The following is a 23,516-nucleotide window of genomic DNA, read 5'->3' on the forward strand; positions in this document are numbered from 1 at the left end:
AGTGTACATGGCTGGGGTATCCATAAGTCTCACAGTAGAGTCGATGAGCTGTTGACGTTGATCAGGGTAATGCGTGTGATACCACACGATCAGTCCGAGGACCCGTCCAAGTGCGCCAATGTTTGGTTCTTCCTGTAGATGGTCCAGGAGGTGATCAGTAAGGTCCACCAGTATAAAGTTTGGATCACCCGGCACACCCGGGGCAGTCGCATTTACCACAGTCGTCACAAGTTGTCGCCACATGCTGTACGAAAATGGAAACGTCACAATGTCATGTGCAGGGGTTGGGTTCTTGTTGCAATACACCCCATGTTAACAGAGGCACGTAAGATGACATTCTGTCTACCCCTGAGGTATCCTCATAGCCGTGGTAGACACGAGATAAAATACAACACCCTCTTGGCAAGGCTACAGCCGCGGGGCTCGGTGCAATCGGGCAATGTTGTTGAGTACTATGAACATGGTAGCGCAGTACCAGCAGATCCGATTCCTCTCTAAGGGAATCATGTGCTGCAGCAGGTCGTTGGCGTGGCCCAGTGACACAAACAACCCAGGCATCTAATTAAAACAACAAGGCTATAGATAAAAAGTCATGTACCGCAACGAGTTGTTCTCATGTACGTACACACCTGTCACAATTAATACTGCGCAGATGCCCGACCACTCACCCACCAGCTACACCGCAGTCAACGCTAACAGGTTCGCAACGCCACACAGTGAGGACCAACGCCTCACAAGTGTTGGCCAGGAGATAATATTGGATGGTATGGATGATTTCCGCATTTATAATCCACTGGAAAAAGGTGACAACGTTCTGAACATGATCAAAGCTGTGATCAAGACCAATTCGGACGATATGAAAATCAAAATTCTGCTCAGGGACAACGACAGGGCCACTGAGGTAATTATAACAGAGTTTGGCACCACACGCATCAGCAACGACTATGTATTTGTCGATGGAACCAACCTGTGGAGGGTTGAGAGCGCCACTACCGACGGCGCCGTGTTCGATGTGATGCTGGTTGGTGGGAATGACACTACCCACACCTACCAGGTCCACTCCCTGGAGCATTCGTACATTGTATCCCGTAACATGATTGTATGATATGGGTAATATTTGAATGTGCACTATGTCGCCTACTCGACTCAATATTAAAAGGATGTCTGTCACAAAGTCTTTCTACACCCTCGGTCTGATGTCAGCTGATGGACACTTGGTGCCTTACCGAGATGGGGCTTTCGGACTACAGCATAGGGAGAGTTACAGTGTCGTTGTAACCAATGGACACCTAACACTCCAAGCAAATGCAGACATATATATAGACGACAAGCACATAGGTTGCTTTCGGATCAAGGCAGCAAACATGATTACGGTTACACGTCCTGTGTATAAGCAACGCATGTTGACCTTCTACCAGACCGGCAGCGCCGAGGCGATGGCGGCTGGGCTCAGCACGACTCACGTGGGAAGGGTGAAGGTGGTGGTGCACCAGGAGCGCAAATACGGCACGTGCCTTGAGAGGGACGACTCTGAGAGCGACGGCCTTGTGAGCGATGGCTGTGGTGGTACGGGCCTGGGCGCCCACTCTAGCCAGAACTTCAGCCAGGTGGGGTCCATCACATGGGATGTGCAACCGCACGTTTTGGAGGCGCGCATGTGCCTCCGTGACGCCCCGGTTCACCGGGCAGTGGTGCCCTTGTAGATACAGGCCCAGCAACTGCCATGTTGGATTGCTGTATCTGCCCGGTTACAGTATTTGCTATTATGTAGTGCTGTGACCATACGGTCTGTATAGTGAGGTCCATCACATGTCGATGGCATATCGTAATAAAAGCATATTCCCTATACTCTTGTCTGTCATTTATTATACCTGGTGCCCCCATGACGTATATGTGAAAAAAAATGCCATTGGTTCGACGAACGATTAACGTGCCCTTGAGCGTATTGTCCCGGCGGTATGGTGACGACCACATGTCCAGGTCTCTGATTACCAAGCACATAATGGTCACGCAGTACAACAAATACTGCGAGGGTGTGCCTCATAGCATAGTGTCAACCATCCGGGACATTAACATAGTCAGCGTCACGGGCTGCGCTATAAATGGCCGGGGTGTCCAGGTGCCGGTCGAGTACACCGTGGACGTCCAGGTGCCCATGGAGGATGGCACGGCTGTCATGCGGTCGCGTTTATTTTTCCGGTTTTCTGTCTCGTCGGTGTCGTAACTTTACTTCCTGTTTTATTTTGTCATCCCTTCCGTTTCAGTTCGTGTTTCCTTCCTCGGTGTTTGGTTGTCTTGTCTTCCCCGATCCCGATTGTGGCACCGGCGTGATTGGCGCTAATTGTCAGCACCTGCCTCCCAGCCCTTTTGTGTGTATTTAGTCCGCGTCTTCCCCTTGTCTTGTGCCAGTGTGTCTTGCCTCGTCCCGACCACCAGCGATTCTTTGACGTCCGAGCTCTCAGTAAGATTCCTCCTTTTTGTCTCGCCACAGAGCGACGTTTTTTGTTAGTGCCTTGATCCCCATAGCCTTTTTGTCTCGCCACAGAGCGACGCCTTTTGTTAGTGCCTTGATCCCCATAGCCTTTTTGTCTCGCCCCAGTGCGACGCTTTTGTTTGAACTTTTTGCCACGTGTTTCCCTCGCAAGAGGCGTTTTGAGTTGTACTTTTGATCAGTGTGTGTGCTGGAATAAATCAGAGAAAGAAACGACTCTGCATCCGAGTCCTCCGCCTTGTTCCCTGCATGACAACGGCCACGGTGGCCTACATCTTTGACACGGGCGTGTACGCCGTGTCCCAGCTCAAGCATATCCTGGTGGTGCACGAGGCGACCGAGGACGGCAAGCTCGGGTGCTGCGGAATCCCGTGCCGTGTCGGCCAGCCCATAGACTACAGTCCGATACACTGGAAACTGGGCCGCGACAACCAGGATTTCGTTTTCCTCATAGTGTCCAAACACAGGTGTATTTAAAATATGTTACCTCAGGTTGGTTCCTCCTACGCTAACCCAGCTATCGCCGGCCAACCGGCCTATGCCCTGGTCTCTTTCTTGGCCGCGGGTTTTAACGAGAGCATGTCTCTCGAGCTGGACGCCCTGTCTGCTGAGGTCCCGGCCGCGGCGGACAGGCTGGCGGCCATGGCTGCGCGCCTCAGGTCGCAGAGCGTTTTTGCGGTGTGCAAAGTACGGGGTGTGGCTGAGTCAGCAGACGCGGCCGCGGCCATCGCCAGGGATATTGTACGTAACACAGACAACAGTCTGCCCGTGTACACCGTAAGGATGGGACACCCGTTCCCCATCACCACAAAGGCCGGAATGCCCACCGAAGTGGAGAAGGTGTCCATGGACAAGGAGTGTTCCGAGACGTTAGAGACGGCCCGGCGCCGCGTGGAGGAGACGCAGAGGAGGGAGAAGCGTGAGATCGCTGAGCGCGAGGAAGAGCTCAGGGCCAGCGCAGCGTCTACAGATCCGCCTCCCGAGAAGGTGCCTGGTACCAAAGAACATTACGTGAGCCTCAGGTACTCATATGCTTATTACAGGCAGCAGGAGGACACGTACCAGCGCAAGGCCGATGAAATGAAGGTCATACACACAAACATCCTGGCTGACATTAAGGCCCTGGGCGATTCGCCTCACAAGGCTGGGTTCATGGCCGAGTTTAATGAGAAACTGGCAGCCCACGTGGACGTGGACCCCATGTTCAGGTATCTGGGCATGGATTTGTAAAAAGATGGACGTGTCCGTAGCCACGCTCAGGGCAAGGAACGACCCCACGCTAAACAGGTTGATCGAAGAGTACCCGGCGTCCTTTACGCTCAAGGTCTTGCAACGCTCCGACGCCACGGACCAGCCTCTGGCCGTGGTGTTCAGGGAGCTGGAAACGGCCAACGCGGAGAAGCTGGCAGCCGCTAAACTAAAGTGGCAGGCACGCGTAACACGCACTGCGGCGGCCGCTCTGGTCACGGCCGTTCCCTGGTACCCGGAGGCTGGCGACATGGGTGTGCTGTCCACGCGCGACCACGAGACATGCGGCGAGCGTAGCGGGCACGCAGGTGGAACGTACTACTTGCTGCAGCCCACAACGCAACGACGCTATGACCCGGAAAATCCCGTGTACTACATCCTGAGAGACAAAAGAGTGGTTTTGGAGACCGAGGCCATGTACAAGGCAGCTGCCAGGTACCTGGGCTACCCAGTGCATCGTCCGCGCGTCTCGGCCCTAGCGGCAGCCAAGCTCATGTTCAACGCCTTGTTTGTTGACGTAGACCTGAGCGCGTACGTATCGCGCCTAGTGGACCAGGGCTGCGGGGTGCGCAACCTGCCCGCGGCCTGGGCCAATCTATATCCTCTACTGGAAGCCGACCACACTCATAGGGCTGGGTTCATACGTCAGGAATACGCTGGACCGCAGGACGCATTTATAACATCGGGGGCTCATGGAGAGTACGCTGCGCTGACCGACGCCTCAGCGCAGGCCCAGTTAGAGCAGAAGTTGGCTAGCCTTCGGGAAATGGCTCGGCAGCTCTACCCGGCCATAGAGGATGATGTAGCCAATGGCCGCATACCCAAGCGAATACCACTCACCATGGCACGTAGTGTGCCATGGCCGGGTCCGCTGCCAAGCGTACCAGGTACAACCAGCCCCATGCCGTACCGCGCCGAGGAGCCCACTGAGCGGCAGATGGACGGTCCCGAGGAGGTTATAGAGTCTCTAAGGAGGATCATATTTACCAGGCTGTACCTCGGTAATGGCGTAGTCTGCGTTGGGTGTCGCGCTGCCATCACAGAGGGGCGGCCCGTGATTTCGGCCGGACGTAGCTACTGTTCGGTGGACTGCTGCGTGAGGCGCACACCGCCCACCTAATTCGAAATGGACAATGACCGACGTAAACAAGACACGCAGTATTATGTTGTGCTCAGGTTTAGCTAGGCCGTGGCCCTTGTCAACGGCGACCCGGCTATTCCGCCAGGGTCATGGACCGCCGACATCAACGTGGCCGCGTGTGTTTACTCGGGGCCCATGTGCCGCTGCATCACCGTGTGGGAGCGGCCCGCTGTGTGGTGGAACTGAGGAGGCTGTGCTTTAGATGTATAATCTTTGAACGGGGCTCGCATATGTACGCATATGTGAGAGCCGTCACATGAAAACAAGATGATGATATCTGGCGCCCTGCTCGCCACCAAAACGAGCTTCAGGCACGAAACACCCAGGATCCCCAAGGTGACAAGGGGCCCCCGGCCCAGGCCCACCTCAACTCTAAAGACGCAGCGGGTTTTTGTGGATGTGGCCAAAGAAGCCTGGCGCGTAGCCAACAATGATTACGTCTCTCTCAAACACCCCAACTATGCCGCATCGTCGGTGCACACTGTGGCTATGCCCGATGTGACCTTGGCGCTCGTGGCAAGGAGTCCCATAGACCCAGGCGGTGCCCACGCTGTAGTGCTGGGCCGTTCCCCGGTACGCGGCTCCATTAATGTCACGTCCCACGGCAACAAGCCCTTTATCGACGGTGTCAAGTTCACAGACATCTCTCACCAGCAGACGGAAGGACACGAGGCAAGCGACAAGCAGCTGTACTCACGTCAGGCTATCACCGGGGGCATGCCTCTAGTGCCAGAGTCGGTGGGGCCCGGCAGTCGTATTGTACCGTTGGCCGACACTCACGTGTACGGGGTGCCTGACATGGCGAGTCGCAGATTCCACAGGCCCACACTGGGCGTAGGACACTACATACAGGAGCGTGTGTCGGTTGATGGCGCCTATGCGCCCCCGGGCATCGTAGCCAAGAGGCAGTTGTATAGGCCTACCACCGTGCAGAAGGCCATTAGCCAGTTGGAGAGCGTTAGTGTGAGTCGCACTGCCACACCCACCGACGTGGTGGCGCAGAGGGCGTATTCACATGTCATGGCGCACACCTTCACTGTGGAGGCACAGGTCCACGCTTCGGCCAATGCCAACCCCGCTACAGCCGCTGTGCACATTTACAAGGAGCCTCCCATGCTGGCGGCATGCAGAGTCAATAAACAAACGATGACCCATGGCCAGTCGTTCCTTGACAGGGGTGTGATGTCCTAGGCGGTGCAGTCATCGCACCCCTCTATGTCGTCCTCTCTAGCTTTGTTTTTGCTGTTCTCTACGTACCTTATGAGCGTACGCTGGTTGGACCACATGATGTAACACCATACAATCAGCATAATAAAACCCAGTGTAACTAAAACTGTTTTCATGACTGCTATTTTAAAGCGTGTCGGGTCTTTAAAAGATGGCGTCAACTGTAACCCTGTTTCGCACTCAGATAGACCGCGATGGTGCAGCCGTGCCCACCGACGCGCCGTGCGCATGCGGCTGGTGCAGCGCATTTACAGGACGTAGGGAGTGTCCCATGCACAACCGGGTGCGCGACTGGGAATTGGGGCAAGCCTCGTGCTGCAGCGGCTTCTGCACTTCCCAGCCCACGTGCATGGCAGCCAGCACCAGGGACGGCCAGATTGGCCTGAGCTCAAAGGGCATCAACCCTGTGATAGGTGCACAGTTCCATGGAAGGGCCCCCCAGCTTGCACTCACGTACAAGATGGAGTATGTAGACACAGAGAATCAATTGAGTCGCTCCACTGACCTGTTTGGCTCTCGTAGTGACAATGCCACTTCAATGCTCACACTCAACACAAACTACTGTAGCGTGGCCACACGCACCGCTGATGGTACCATCACATCTAAGATAACTGGTCCCGGTTCAAACTGGTGCAGCAAATGGTACAACAACCTACACCCGCCCAACAATGATGCCTTCATCCAGGGCTACTGCGTGCGCAACCCGACCTCGGCGGACTGCAAGTGCGCCATGCGGACACGTGATCCCGCCTACGCAAAAGTCAAAGCCATGAAGGTGTTTAACGACGGTTGTTGGTATGCCCCATGCGCAGACTCCGTCAACCAGCTGCTGCCTAGTGCGGTGCGCAAGCCCACGTGCCCGGCAAATGTATGTGAAGTTGCCCATCAGATGGTGGATACTGGTGCTGTAACCATCGAAGACGTAAAGAACATTATCAACTGCAACTTTGACGGCCACGGGCCCAAGCCGCTGCCCCCACCTCCACCAACACCCCCGTCCCCACCCCCACCTCCACCTCCGGCGCCAGCGCCAGCACCAGTGCCGGCGCCTGTGCCTGCGCCTGCGCCTCCAATTCAGCCCATGTCCATGCTGATACCCTTGATAATTGGGACCGTGACTATTGTGCTGGTACTGGTAGCCTTCTCGTGAGATAGCGATCACATAGGTACTGAGCAAAAGAGAGCAAGGTGTCTGACGCGGGACCCATGTGTATCCACACGGCCATAATGGCGCCAAAGATATCACAGCGGCAGCCCTCGCTCGCGAGAACATACTCCTCGTAGACTGTGAGCGGCCTGGGGCCCACCACCCTGACTAATCACGCGTTGTGTGAGATGTTGTTCCACCCGGCCGAACGCACGCTCCAAGAGACAGTTCAGCCTAATGAAAACGGCTGCACCATGAGTCACCCACTCCACGATGAGGCTGTGGATCGCATCCTGGTAAAATACAACACTACTCAACTCCAGTTTATGTGCAGCGATCCGGATATTGTGATCATGGACAGGGGCAGAGCCGTTGACGAAGCGGCCATAGTGGCCAGACTCTCGGGCTCACCGCAGACCAGTACCGTTACATCAGCCTCGCATCGGCCCGCGGTGGCCAGCACCAGCAGCAGCAGCAGCAGCAGCAGCAGCAGCAGCAGCAGCAGCAGCAGCAGCAGCAGCAGCAGCAGCAGCAGCAGCAGCAGCAGCAGCAGCAGCAGCAGCAGCAGCAGCAGCAGCAGCAGCAGCAGCGTCCAACGTATTCCAAGTATGCGTGAGTGCATGAGAACGATGTCTATGAGACAAGTGGTCGCCATGTGCAAAGAACGTAACATCGATGTGAGAAATGAAGATACCGGGCGCCCGTACACCCACGCAGAGCTGTGCAAAAAGCTAACGGGCAGTTCTCCCACCATCACGGTACCCGAAACGGGACTGGTGGTGGACCCGGCGCCCGCAAACAGTCTAGTGTACATTAAGATGCCTATGCTGCATAACACAGTTCGCGCAGCCCACGGTGTCACGTACAGCTTTGTGGCCGTGCAAGACTCTGTTCCGGGCACTTACAAGCCTGTGGATCCGGAGCACTATGTCGTCTGTCACACCCCTCCGAAGGACATTGCAGTGCAGCTGTCGCCCATCGACGGTTGGGGCCCGGACATCAAGTGGACACTGTTTGTGTCGCTGTCCGCGTACAGCACCACAAACACACCGGTGTTTTGCTCATGACGAGAGACTGTATTCGAATCTCCCCGATCGACAGTGCGCATACGAGATGTACAAAGGCCTCGGGGCATCGCCTGTACAAGTTGAGTCTCCCCAATCGACAGTGCGCATATGCGATGTACAAAGGCCTTGGGGCATCGCCTGTACAAGTTGAATCTCCCCAATCGACAGTGCGCATGTGTGATGTACAAAGGCCTCGCTACATCGTATAGGCACTACCATGGCAACACCCAAGAGGAACCGATCCAACCTCTATAAGACATACACCACGTGCATGCGGAATACGCGGCACGACATAGCGGAGTATGCCCGAAGAAAAGGATTGGAGACCACTATTAACGGTCGGGATATGACAAAGTCCGAGATGTGCGCCATGCTGTTTACGGATCGGGTACCGCAACAACGGGTGAGCATAGACAATGCCGTTAGGACTCACAGTCTGGGGCAATTGCAGAACATCCATCCATCCATCCATCCATCTTCTTCCGCTTATCCGGGGTCGGGTCGCGGGGGCAGCAGCTTTAGGAGGGACTCCCAGACTTCCCTCTCCCCAGCGATTTCATCCAGCTCATCCCGGGGGATCCCAAGGCGTTCCCAGGCCAGCTGAGAGACATAGTCTCTCCAGCGCGTCCTGGGTCGTCCCCGGGGTCTCCTACCGGTGGGACATGCCCGGAACACCTCCCCAGGGAGGCGTCCAGGAGGCATCCTGATAAGATGACCGAGCCACCTCATCTGGCTCCTCTCAACGTGGAGGAGTAGCGACTCTACTCCGAGTCTCTCCCGGATGACCGAGCTTCTCACCCTATCTCTAAGGGAGAGCCCGGACATCCTGCGGAGAAAACTCATTTCGGCCGCTTGTATCCGAGATCTCGTTCTTTCGGTCACGACCCATAGCTCGTGACCATAGGTGAGGGTAGGAGCGTAAATCGACCGGTAAATTGAGAGCTTTGCCTTTTGGCTCAGCTCTCTCTTCACCACAACGGACCGGTACAGGGTCCGCATTACTGCCGACGCTGCACCGATCCGCCTGTCGATCTCACGCTCCATCCTCCCCTCACTCGTGAACAAGACTCCAAGATACTTGAACTCCTCCACTTGGGTCAGGATCTCATCCCCGATCCGGAGAGGGCATTCCACCCTTTTCCAATCGAGGACCATGGACTCGGATTTGGAGGTGCTGACCCTCATCCCGACCGCTTCACACTCGGCTGCGAACCGTTCCAGCGAGAGCTGGAGATCACGGCCTGACGAAGCCAACAGCACCACGTCATCTGCAAAAAGCAGAGATGCGATGCTGAGGTCCCCAAACCGGACCCCCTCAACGCCTCGGCTGCGCCTAGAAATTCTGTCCATAAAAATTATGAACAGAATCGGTGACAAAGGGCAGCCTTGGCGGAGTCCAACCCTCACTGGGAACGAATCCGACTTACTGCCGGAAATGCGGACCAGACTCTGGCATCGGTGATACAGGGACCGAACCGCCCTTATCAGTTGGCTCGGCACCCCGTACTCCCGAAGCACCCTCCACAGAAGCTCCCGAGGGACACGGTCGAACGCCTTCTCCAAGTCCACAAAACACATGTGGACTGGTTGGGCGAACTCCCATGCACCCTCGAGGATCCTGCCGAGGGTGTAGAGCTGGTCCACTGTTCCACGGCCAGGACGAAAGCCACACTGCTCCTCCTGAATCCGAGGTTCGACCTCCCGACGGACCCTCCTCTAAAGCACCCCTGAATAGACCTTACCAGGGAGGCTGAGGAGTGTGATTCCCCTGTAATTGGAACACACCCTCCGGTCCCCCTTCTTAAAGAGGGGAACCACCACCCCAGTCTGCCAATCCAGAGGCACTGTCCCCGATGTCCACGCAACGTTGTAGAGGCGTGTCAGCCATGACAGCCCCACAACATCCAGAGCCTTTAAGAACTCTGGGCGGATCTCATCCACCCCCGGGGCCTTGCCACCGAGGAGTTTTTTAACTACCTCAGTGACTTCGACCCCAGAGATTGGAGAATCCGCCTCAGAGTCTCCAGGCCCTGCTTCCTCAATGGAAGGCGTGTAGGTGGAATTGAGGAGGTCTTCGAAGTATTCTCCCCACCGACTCACGACGTCCCGAGTCGAGGTCAGCAGCACGCCATCCCCACTGTAAACAGTGTTGACGTTGCACTGCTTCCCCCTCCTGAGTCGCCGGATTGTGGACCAGAATTTCCTCGAAGCCGTCCGAAAGTCATTCTCCATGGCCTCACCGAACTCCTCCCACGCCCGGGTTTTTGCCTCAGCAACCGCCGAAGCCGCGTTCCGCTTGGCCATCCGGTACCTGTCAGCTGCCTCCGGAGTCCCGCAGGCCAAAACGGCCCGATAGGTCTCCTTCTTCAGCTTGACGGCATCCCTTACCGCCGGTGTCCACCAGCGGGATCGGGGATTGCCGCCACGACAGGCACCAACGACCTTACGGCCACAGCTCCGGACGGCCGCCTCAACAATGGAGGCGCGGAACATGGTCCACTCAGACTCAATGTCCCCCGCCTCCCCCGGGACGTAGGAAAAGCTCTGCCGGAGGTGGGAGTTGAAGCTCTTCCTGACAGGAGATTCTGCCAGACGTTCCCAGCAGACCCTCACAGAGCATTTGGGTCTGCCAGGTCTGACCGGCATCTTTTCCCACCATCGGAGCCAACCCACCACCAGGTGGTGATCAGTTGACAGCTCCGCCCCTCTCTTCACCCGAGTGTCCAAAACATGCGGCCGCAAATCCGATGACACGACTACAAAATCGATCATCGAACTGCGGCCTAGGGTGTCCTGGTGCCAAGTGCACACATGGACACCCTTATGTTTGAACATGGTGTTCATTATTGAAAATCCGTGTCGAGCACAGAAGTCCAACAATAGAACACCGCTCGGGTTCAGATCAGGGGGGCCGTTCCTCCCAGTCACGCCCTTCCAGGTCTCACTGTCATTGCCCACGTGAGCATTGAAGTCACCCAGTAGAACGATAGAGTCCCCAGAAGGAGCGCTCTCCAGCACTTCCTCCAGGGACCCCAAGAAGGGTGGGTACTCTGAGCTGCCGTTTGGTGCATAGACACAAACAACAGTCAGGACCCGTCCCCCCACCCAAAGGCGGAGGGAGGCTACCCTCTCGTTCACCGGGGTGAACCCCAATGTGCAGGCGCCCAGCCGGGGGGCAATAAGTATACCCACACCTGCTCGACGCCTCTCACCGTGAGCAACTCCAGAGTGGAAGAGAGTCCAGCCCCTCTCGAGAGGGCTTGTACCGGAACCCAAACTGTGCGTGGAGGCTAGTCCGACTATATCTAGTCGGAATCTTTCTGCCTCGCACACCAGCTCGGGCTCCTTTCCAGCCAGAGGGGTGACACTCCATGTCCCAAGAGCCAGCTTCTGCAGCCGGGGATCAGACCGCCAAGGTCCCTGCCTTTGGCTGCCGCCCAGCTCACATTGCACCCGACCCCTTCGGCCCCTCCCACAGGTGGTGAGCCCATGGGAAGGGGGACCCACGTTTCCATTTCGGGCTATGCCCGGCCGGGCCCCATGGGCGAAGGCCCGGCCACCAGACGCTCGCCTTCGAGCCCCGCCTCCAGGCCTGGCTCCAGAGGGAGGCCCCGGTGACCCGCGTCCGGGCGAGGGAAAACAAAGTCCATTTATGTTTTTCATCATAAGGGGCTTGGGTGAGCCGTGCTTTGTCTGACCCCTCACCTAGGACCCGTTTGCCATGGGTGACCCTACCAGGGGCATGAAGCCCCCGATAACATGGCTCCTAGGATCATAGGAGCACGCAAACCCCTCCACCACGATAAGGTGACGACTCGCGGAGGGGAACATGTTGCAGAACATGTGCACGGAAAAGGGCATCCCTTACCTGAATGAGCGAGGCATGCCCCTGACTAAGCACGCGTTGTGTGAGATGTTGTTTCACCCGGCCGAACGCACGCTCCAAGAGACAGTTCAGCCTAATGAAAACGGCTGCACCATGAGTCACCCACTCCACGATGAGGCTGTGGATCGCGTCCTGGTAAAATACAACACTACTCAACTCCAGTTTATGTGCAGCGATACGGATATTGTGATCATGGACAGGGGCAGAGCCGTTGACAAAGCTGCCATAGTGGCCAGACTCTCGGGCTCACCGCAGACCAGTACCGTTACATCAGCCTCGCATCGGCCCGCGGTGGCCAGCACCAGCAGCAGCAGCAGCAGCAGCAGCAGCAGCAGCAGCAGCAGCAGCAGCAGCAGCAGCAGCAGCAGCAGCAGCAGCAGCAGCAGCAGCAGCAGCAGCAGCAGCAGCAGCAGCAGCAGCAGCTGCAGCAGCAGCAGCGTCCAACGTATTCCAAGTATGCGTGAGTGCATGAGAACGATGTCTATGAGACAAGTGGTCGCCATGTGCAAAGAACGTAACATCGATGTGAGAAATGAAGATACCGGGCGCCCGTACACCCACGCAGAGCTGTGCAAGAAGCTAACGGGCAGTTCTCCCACCATCACGGTACACGAAACGGGACTGGTGGTGGACCCGGCGCCCGCAAACAGTCTAGTGTACATTAAGATGCCCCACACTATGCTGCATAACACAGTTCGCGCAGCCCACGGTGTCACGTACAGCTTTGTGGCACATGCTCTGCAATTGCCCCAGACTGTGAGTCCTAACGGCATTGTCTATGCTCACCTGTTGTTGCGGTACCCGATCCGTAAACAGCATGGCGCACATCTCGGACTTTGTCATATCCCGACCGTTAATAGTGGTCTCCAATCCTTTTCTTCGGGCATACTCCGCTATGTCGTGCCGCGTATTCCGCATGCACGTGGTGTATGTCGTATAGAGGTTGGATCGGTTCCTCTTGGGTGTTGCCATGGTAGTGCCTATACGATGTACCGAGGCCTTTGTACATCACACATGTGCACTGTCGATTGGGGAGATTCAATTTGTACAGGCGATGCCCCGAGGCCTTTGTACATCGCATATGCGCACTGTCGATTGGGGAGACTCAACTTGTACAGGCGATGCCCCGAGGCCTTTGTACATCTCGTATGCGCACTGTCGATCGGGGAGATTCGAATACAGTCTCTCGTCATGAGCAAAACACCGGTGTGTTTGTGGTGCTGTACGCGGACAGCGACACAAACAGTGTCCACTTGATGTCCGGGCCCCAACCGTCGATGGGCGACAGCTGCACTGCAATGTCCATCGGAGGGGTGTGACAGACGACATGGTGCTCCGGATCCACAGGCTTGTAAGTGCCCGGAACAGAGTCTTGCACGGCCACAAAGCTGTACGTGACACCGTGGGCTGTGCGAACTGTGTTATGCAGCATAGTGTGGGGCATCTTAATGTACACTAGACTGTTTGCGGGCGCCGGGTCCACCACCAGTCCCGTTTCGGGTACCGTGATGGTGGGAGAACTGCCCGTTAGCTTCTTGCACAGCTCTGCGTGGGTGTACGGGCGCCCGGTATCTTCATTTCTCACATCGATGTTACGTTCTTTGCACATGGCGACCACTTGTCTCATAGACATCGTTCTCATGCACTCACGCATACTTGGAATACGTTGGACGCTACTGCTGCTGCTGCTGCTGCTGCTGCTGCTGCTGCTGCTGCTGCTGCTGCTGCTGCTGCTGCTGGCCACCGCGGGCAGATGCGAGGCTGATGTAACGGTACTGGTCTGCGGTGAGCCCGAGAGTCTGGCCACTATGGCCGCTGTTAGAGATTTGCTCACTCCAACTTATTTTGCAAGAACCACACGGGAGACAAGGCAAGTTCTTTTAGACACCTGCAGGTGGAGAGATCACTCGCTACAGGAATGAAATCTGGAGCCTTTCCCAACTGCAAAGGCATATTTATTAAGAGAAAGAGTGGGGGTAAGAGTAGACTGAATGGGAAGCCCTTGTGCTCTAGTCAAAACATATCAGGGGATGTTTTACGACCTTGTGTAGGATGAGACAAGGTAGGTTATTTATTACCGGTTGCATTCCAACATAATCATACGATAAGGATAATTTGAAAAACCCTAACATCTCCCTCTGTTTTATCATATGATTATGCCACCGCAAACAACAAAGACAAGAAAAAAAAAACACACATATATATGTATAATGAAGAAAGAAGAATAGTAAAAATAAAAAACAACAAACAATGATAGCAACACTTTCCAGTGAAGATGAGGCATTACCTCAATACCCCAGATCAAACTTATTGTGTAAGCGAAAAACCTGCTGGCCAGATGTTATTAGCAGGAAAATTCTTACACGGCCCCGTTGCCACAGGCGACCAGAATGCTATCAATAAAAAACAAAAACACAGAAACAGTACATCATTGTATCCATCACTTGCGAAGCATTTTCGATGGTCAAATCATCAAGTTTCTGTAAAACATGCTCAATAGAACAGCATCTACGCAATCCACGCTTCATTATCGTCATCACATCCGTCATCTCTAAGAAGTTGTATATGAACTTGGGCTACAGTAGAGGACACAAACTTCGACACAGCAGACTTCAAACATGGGATAACGCAGGACGTAAACAAGCACAACACCACCAGCACAACAAGCACAGGAGACAGCAATTTCAAAAGCAGTTGCCACCAGTTGCCAGAGAATAGCCATGAAAAGAAATCAAACTGATGTGGGACCTTGACATTAGACGTGGCCTGGTGTAAGTTCTTCAGTGAATTCATGGCGTCGTTGATGTGGGTGTCATTTTCTCCTGGTATGTATGTGCAACAGGAAGTCCCAATGATGTGGCACACGCCACCTTGTGCTGCCGTCAACAAGTCCAGAACCATCCTGTTTTGCAAGACCATCAGTCTAATAGCTTGAATCTCTCTATTTTGTCCATCATTGACTTGCAGTGAGAGATTCACAAAGGATTGAAAACGATAGTTCAGTGTCTCGATGAAGAGCGATAGTTTCCCAACCCCAATCTGAGGGAAGAGCGCAAGGACAACTGTGTCTCCGACGGACCATACTTTATGGTCCTCTGGAACGTTCGCACCCCAGACAGGGTCATGAGGGTCAAAGGTTGCAACTGCTCTGCGTCGACGTCCAGAAGAGTTGTGTGCTCCTGTCAGCTGATGATGTCGTATCCTGTAGGTGTGGTCCGTCACCCACACTGGTGCACACACTCCTGTCCAGTTGGCGGGCAGCATCGGATAAACCTTGTGACCACAAAGCCACCAGCCATTCTGTATGAAGTATGTTCCGTTCAATGGTGTAGCCATGTTCGTTGGAGAGCCCTCACCACCTGAAATGGCTCTCTTATCTTGACACTCATCGGTGATGTCCAAAGCTCCCATCCAGTTTCCTCCTGGAGAGCAGTCGTCGTTAATGCAGACGTGGGTCTTGTTACCTTGGATGTAACATGTGTAATTCACTCCAGCTGGTCTCTCTGTGTAGGCCACTTGTGGTATTGTTCGTCCTCTAACAGTCACATTGAGATTTGTCCAGAATAGCTGATCACAGGCACCGTCAGCAAGTCCAGGGCGGTGCCATACATTTTGCTTCAGTGACATTCATTGCTCTGGCCTCCAAGCAAACTTGCGTGGAGGAAGGGGGGAGTTTCGAAGACACATAGCACGCCTCCCGTGTGTGAGCTCTCACAGTGAACTTGACATACCGGTACCAAGTGTTGGTTTCGTATGGGTTTCTGGGGTCCCATGACCAGTCCTCAAAGTTCTCATCATGCGACCATCGTTTTCCACGGGCAACATTGTCATTTGGTCTGTTCAGATGAGTCAATAGACCATAGCACGCTCCAACCACAACGCAGCAGAGGATCCATCTGGCATATGGAGCCCCGTTGCTACTAGGATGGCAGAGACACCGGGACATCCCCTCGCCTAGCGGAGTGGGGATCGATGAATTCTTCACCAACAGTGAGACGTCTCACCCTAAACAATGGGACTCCTTTGTAGTTAGCCTTCCCCACCACTCCGAATTAGGGGTCCAGCACTCTCTGCAACTTGCAGTGGCTGAGGTGAATCCAACTGCGCCGTTGAGAAATCTTAACCGCCGTGGGAGTAGCAAGCAAAACTTGAAACAGTCCCTCCCACCGCGGGCTGGCCCAGTTCTTTCTTTTGATGACCTTGATGTAGACCCAGTCTCCTGGATTGATGGGGTTGTCCACCTGTGAGGGGGAGAGATCAGGCGGCAGTAAATTTGCATTGGACACATCTTTCAGTTTGAGCGTCCTGATTAGATAATCTGCCAAGGTCTGTTCTTCGTCTGCTTTTTGCAAATCTGCAGGGAACACTGGTAGTCTGTATGTTCTCCCATGTATGACTTCAAAAGGTGTTAGTCCTTCGGAAGTGGGAGTAATTCTCATATAGAGCTTCACTAAGTCGAGGCACTCTGGCCAAGGTCTGCCTGTTGTTTCCATGCATTTTTTCAACCTGCTTTTGATAGTAAAGTTTGCCCGTTCAACCAGGCCTGCGCTCGAAGGATGCCAAGCACAGTGTTTTTTTAACGTTATTCCAAGGTGTACAGCCATGTTCTGCACAACTTGGTTCACAAAGTGTGGACCATTGTCACTGTAAATGGTTTGGGGGATGCCATGAGTTGGTATGATGGTTTTGCAGATAGCTTTTGCCCCTGTTAAGGCATCTGCACGTTTAGATGGAACTACTTCCACCCATTTTGAAAATGCATCAATCATCACTAGGCAGTATTTGTGAGGTCTACTTTGTGTGAGTTCAATAAAATCCATATGCATGATTTGAAATGGATAAGAGGGTTTTGGAAATGAGCCTCTCTTAGGTCTCATGTTTCCTTGTGGATTATGTTTCACACAAACAGGACATGCTTTACAAAAATTTTTTAAGTAAGCATCTAAACCAAAGGTAGTGAATTGTTGATCTATGATGGACTTCATCCCTCCTGTCGACACATGGCAAGGCCCATGTGTCGCAAGCGCTGCTACCTTAAAAAGTGATTTTGGTAAAACAGGTTTGTCATTGATGCGGTGGATATTATCTGTATCCACTATTGCACCTTTTGTCGTCCACATTCGTTTTTCCACCATTGGCGCATTGCCCTGCATATCTGTCAGTACAGTCTTATCTATGAGTTGTGTGTCCTCTGAACCCATTAAAAAAAATTCATGGCCATGTATCCCTGCAGCTGCTTCTTTTGCAATTTTGTCTGCTAATCTGTTTCCATTTGAGACTTCATCTCTGCCAGTGGTGTGAGCAGCACATTTACACACAGCTAGTTTAGCAGGTAAAAGAATGGCCTGCAACAATTCTTTTAACAAGGAGGCATGGGTAACCGGCTTACCGGTTGATGTTGTCATCCCTCTGCGCTCCCATTGTTTCGCAAAATAGAACAGAGTAGAAAACGCATACTGACTGTCTGTGTATACAGTGACTTCCTTATCTTCCGCTAATTTACAAGCTCTTGTTAGAGCAATCAGCTCAGCAGCCTGTGCTGACCTGGTGTATGGAAGCTTCTCTGCTTCAACAATCTGGTTTGGCAATTTCACAATTGCATAACCACTTTGATTGTTTCCTTTAGGATCCTTTGAACATGATCCATCCACAAACCACTTTTCCCCCTTGTCAAGTGGCGTGTCACTTAAATCTTCTCTGGGCAGCTGTAGATGTTCTGTAGCATCCAAACAGTTATGTGGTGTTCCATCCCCTGGCAACGGGATCAACGTTGCTGGGTTAAGGATTGTGCACCTCTTTATCACAATGTGTGGTTGTGACAGAAGTATAGCAGTGTAGGACAGATGTCTGGCTGGTGACAAAAAGTTCATTTTGCTTTGCAACAGCAACACATCTACAGCATGTGGAACCAGCAGCTCCATTTTGTGAAAGAGCACCACATCTGCAGATTGTCTCACTGCAAGCGCCGCCGCGCATACTGCTTGGACACAGACTGGCAAAGACAGAGCCACTGGATCCAGTTTTTTTGAATAAAATGCAATTGGTCTTAGTTTGCTGCCATGACTCTGCAGTAACACTGAGGTCATAAAACCATTCCTGCAGTCTGCTGTTTGCACAAAGGTTTTATTGTAGTCTGGCAAGATAAGAGTTGTGGTTTCTATCAGAGCCTGTTTCAGCACTACAAAAGCATCATCCGCTGCTGGTGTCCACATGATTTTTTCTGTCATTGTCATGGGAACTCCATGCACAATATCCAGCAGCGGTTGTGTTTTTTCCGCATAATATGGGATCCATGCTCTGCAGTAATTGCAGAGCCCCAAAAATGACATCATTTGTTTTTTTGTTTCAGGTTTCGGTGTATCTGAAATAATCTGCTTTCTGGTTCTTTGTATCTGTCTTCCAGAAGCCGACAAAGTGTGACCTAAATAGTTCACTTCCTGTCTAACCCATTGTAACTTATTTTTGCTCACTTTATTCCCTGTTTTGCAGAGATAGTGTAACAATGCTAAGGAGTCTGCCTTGCAAGCAGCTTCAGTTTCAGAGGCTACCAAGAGATCATCTACATAAACTAGAAGTTGGCTTTTGTTTGACATCTGAAAATCAGCCAAACAGGCCATGATAGCTTGAACGAAAATAGTTGGACTATCAGCAAATCCTTGTGGCAATCTGGTGTATCTATAGCTTTGTCCTTTAAAGGTAAAAGCGAACCAAAACTGTGAGTCTGGGTGAATTGGCACTGAGAAAAATGCATTGCTGAGATCAATTACTGTGAAATACTTCTGATTAGGTTTCAAAGTGTTCAAAAGTGTGTGTGGGTCAGGCACATTGGGTGCTCTTGTTTGCACTGCATCATTCACTGCTCGTAAATCAAAATCCAATTAATTTTGTCGGCCTTTTGGACTGGAAAAATGGGAGTGTTGCAAGGAGAATCCGAGCATTCCCTAATGATTCCTCCTGTCAAAAGATCATTTATAACAGGGTCAATCCCGTTCATTGCCTCCTGTTTTAAAGGATATTGTTTAACTCTTGGACGCAACTCTGATCTTGGTTTGATCTGTACTGGGGAAATGGATTTTAAAAGTCCTACATCAGATGGGCCCTTGGTCCACAGTTTTTCAGGAAGCCCAGCCAATTCCCCCTCCTCCTTTTCATTTAAACAAATGTCAACTGGTCAGGGAAGCGCACAAGCGCCTGCTCTGCCTACAGCCACTTCACACACTGTTTGCTTCCACACGTCACAACTGGTACTGTAGCTCCACCCATCACCTTTGTCCTCATAATCAGTCACAGATCCAGCAAGTTTAATTCGGGAACCCACATCTGCCCACGTTATACTGTGAGGTTTAAACAATGAGATGTGGGGTACAGCCGACAATTTGTATCTGTCTTTCTGAGGAGCGGGCAAGAGCACAGCGGCAGCTGCAAATGACCTGCGATCAGTGTACAGAGCAGTGATTGTTAAAGTTACTTCTGTGTCGCTGAGAAAACTTCCAATATAGTCATCTTGTGGATCAGTGAGAATATTCATGGTGACATGTAATTCAGTACAAGTCATTTCTGATTCAGGTTGGGACAATTGTTTTCGAGCTTCACTCAGCAATCTGCTTGGGAGTTTAGGATTTCGTTCAGGAGGGATGGCATAGGAGCAGCAAATCTGTTCACCTGCTTGTGCAGCATATGAGTCCACATCTCTCACTCTACATGCTCGCATGCCATCCTTTACTGGAATTATTGCAATTCCCAACCGAGTCATCAGATCTCGTCCCAACAGGTTTATGGGACATTTTGGGGATAGGACAATCGAAACTGAAGCCATGCTTCCAGTTTCCTTATCTCTCACTTCAACTGGATTAGAGATACTCTCCTTGTGTACCTGCCCATCAGCAGATTTCACCCAAATAGTATTTTAGGAGGCCTTTAGATTTGGGACTTTAGTTTTTATCACGCTTTTACAAGCCCCGGTATCACACAAAAACTCGACATCACTGCCTCCAATGTTTAGAGTAACATATGGTTTTTCTTTTAATGCACTCAGAATGTCCCATGCTGTATGGACATCTACTATTTCTTCCTCTATAGGAGCACCAGAGGTCAAGGGGGGGGGGGATCTAGTCATGCTGAGAATTTGGCCCTTCCTCCGCCCCTTCCTGCACCCTTTGATTGATATTGCTTTGCAGAACGACACACTCTTGCTAAGTGTCCTCGTTTGCCACAGTTCCAACAGTTGTCAGAATCTCGTGGGGTTTTTGAATTATATGGCGGCCTGCGACCTTGTTGGCCTCTACCTCTTCCTCTGCCTTGCTGGGACCCTTGGAAGAAGACTGTTGTATCTTCATCTAGTTCATCATCATCATTATCTAGATGAAATACATCAGAACTTTTGCCTTTTTTGATCACTTTTTCAGCATGTCTGGCCCATTGCATAGTTGTTGTCACACTTGCAACATCCACTTCCTCCAAATGTTTCCTCACCCAGTTGCCTATTTCAGGGCGGAAATTAGTGAGGAGCGCATTTTTAAGCTGTTGTTGATAAGCACTCTCAGCTCTATCATTGAATGGGATGCCACTATGCACCCTGAATTATTTTTCAAATCTCAAACGAAAATCATCAGTATATTCGCCAGGCTTCTGTGTTATTCCTGCCAAATGACCATAATTCGCTTGTCTTTGAAATATAGTTCGCACTCTTTGCACAAGACCATTCCATTGTGCTGCATACTCCCCTCCCAATTGATTTCCCTCAACGGGATAGGGAAAAGGCCCTTGATTATTTCTACCTGTATAATTTCCCCTAACTTTTGCCCAGTCTTTTCCCAGGGAGGACATTGCAGCTTCTCCTGCCTCATGTCCATTCAGTCTATAGGAATGTATAATTCCAGCCATGTCCTCTGCCCATATAGCTGGGTCTTCAGCAACAGGGGTAACCCCTTCAACTGCTTTTCTTGCCTCTTCCAAAGTCCATGGCCGGAAAACATATGTATGTGGGAGTTGGCCTTCCCCTACATTAGGGTTTGGCACCTGTATCATTGGGCACACATCAACCTTGTCTAAATTTTGAGAAAATCTAGCAGCAGTGGTCAAACTTCTTGTTTGTACAGGACTTCTAGTAATGTGACCCTGACTTCTTTTGCTGTTATATGGGGGGGGGGGGGCTGCAGGTTTGTTAAGCTCGGATACAAGTTTTGCGTACGAGCGGAAGGCCCCTCTTGCTCCTCTGCTTGAGCTGCGCCTTCAGTTTCGGCTGGAGCCATGGCCGCGGCAGTGCGCCTGTGCACTGCCGCCTCATTTTCTTCCGGCCTGACAAACATAGTCTCAGCCTCATCACCTTTCATCTTTCTATCTTTTGTCTTTTGGATTTGTTCTTTTCTCTCTTGTGAAGCTTTCAACCACATTTTAGCACAATCCAATTCTCTCTCTTTTCTTTTCTTTTTCAGTCCATTTTTCTTTTTATCCACACTCTCTTCTAAAACATCAACTACTATCTTCCACACTTCAACTCTCAACTTCCCTTCTACTCCATACTTTTTCTTCCACTTCGGCATATATTGCATACAATTAAGAAATCTACTCGCCATGTACTTCTCATCTCCGTCAAGAGGTAGAGATTTACAGTTTTTATTTCCCATCTTTATTCTAGTAGTTCTAGGTTTTACAATCTCTTTGTCTCAAAAATATTATTATTATTATTATTACTATTTATTTATTTAACTATGTCTTTGAGGATCCTCAATGCAGGTTTAAATTGACCTTTCAACAAATTACTAGCCTGTATTATTGCCGTGGATCAATGCTAGAACTGCTATTTAGTCAATTTATCCTACCAGTCACACTCCCAACCACACAAACTCAAGCGCTTTGTATTTTTCTCATGGCTCGGACAAACCAAAGCCGTATCTCATAGCTCGGACAAACCAAAGCCGAATCTCATAGCTCGGACAAACCAAAGCCGAATCTCATAGCTCGGACAAACCAAAGCCGAATCTCATAGCTCGGACAAACCAAAGCCGAATCTCATAGCGCGGACAAACCAAAGCCGTATCTCACGTGCACCTGTGTTTTTTTTTTTGTTTTTTTTTATACGCGTTTGTTGGGTTTACAACATTTATCTGAAATCAATCTCGGAGACGGTAGGTCTTTCTTGGCTTAGCGTTTTCTCCTGCGCAGAAGGGCGCACCCCAGACACACGCAGCAAGTGTGGCTGAGATTCGCACTCTGCTCTGAGTTTAGCCGTGCCTTTATTGAGAGAGAAACAAAGGGGCAAGTGTACATGGTCGAATAGGTTTCCAGACAGGAAGAACATTCCATAGTTATATCCCATTACCACAGAACACAGGGGGTACTCTTATGGACGGGGCAGTATGGACGTCTCATGACCATTAGCTCAACAAAGACGTAGTCTTTAGTGCCTCTGGGAATACATTGCTGTGCCGTACTCATGACTTCAACTTAAATAAGACCTTTGTCCGCTTCAGCCGTCCCATGACAATCTCATGATCTGCACGTCTAGCTAACTGTGGGGCTTATTGTATAGCGCGGCTAATGACTGCCATATGCCCCCAAGTCATTTTCACGAGGCCAGATTGGTCACATACTGCGGAGAATCTTGCACACAAAAGTAGTTACATAGAATCCAATGATAAAAAGTATATTATTTCCAACAGCGTTTCACAACAACACAATCACACAACTTCAGGCCTTTAACTTACTTGTCCCCTGGTTCGTTGCACTGCCGGGTCCCGTCAATCCACCTCTGTCAGACGAAGGCAGACCTAAGATGCTGGCCCAGCGAAGAATTTCCTTCCCAGGTCTTTCTTTACCAGGTCCGGCTAGTGGACGCTGGCCCGTCGATGGTGTACAGCGCGTCGTCCTCCGTCAGCCAGATGATGGGTATGAGAGGTCCCGGGTTTCGGCACCAAAATGTTAGAGATTTGCTCACTCCAACTTATTTTGCAAGAACCACACAGGAGACAGGCAAGTTCTTTTAGACACCTACAGGTGGAGAGTTCACTCGCTACAGGAATGAAGTCTGCCCTCCTTCCTGCACGTGGATATTTATTAAGAGAAACAGAGTGGGGGTATGGGTAGGCTGGCTAAAGCCCTTGTCCTCTAGTCTAAACATGTCAGGGGATGTTTTGCGACCTTGTGATAAGGAAGACAAGGTAAGGTATTTATTACCTGTTGCATTCCAACATAATCCTACGATAAAGATAACCTGGAAAACCCTAACAATGGCCGCTTTGTCAACGGCTCTGCCCCTGTCCATGATCACAATATCCAGATCGCTGCACATAAACTGGAGTTGAGTAGTG

The sequence above is a fragment of the Syngnathus scovelli genome, chromosome 8 (genome assembly GCF_024217435.2).
Source record: "Syngnathus scovelli strain Florida chromosome 8, RoL_Ssco_1.2, whole genome shotgun sequence".
In the NCBI taxonomy this organism is placed as follows: Eukaryota; Metazoa; Chordata; class Actinopteri; order Syngnathiformes; family Syngnathidae; genus Syngnathus; species Syngnathus scovelli.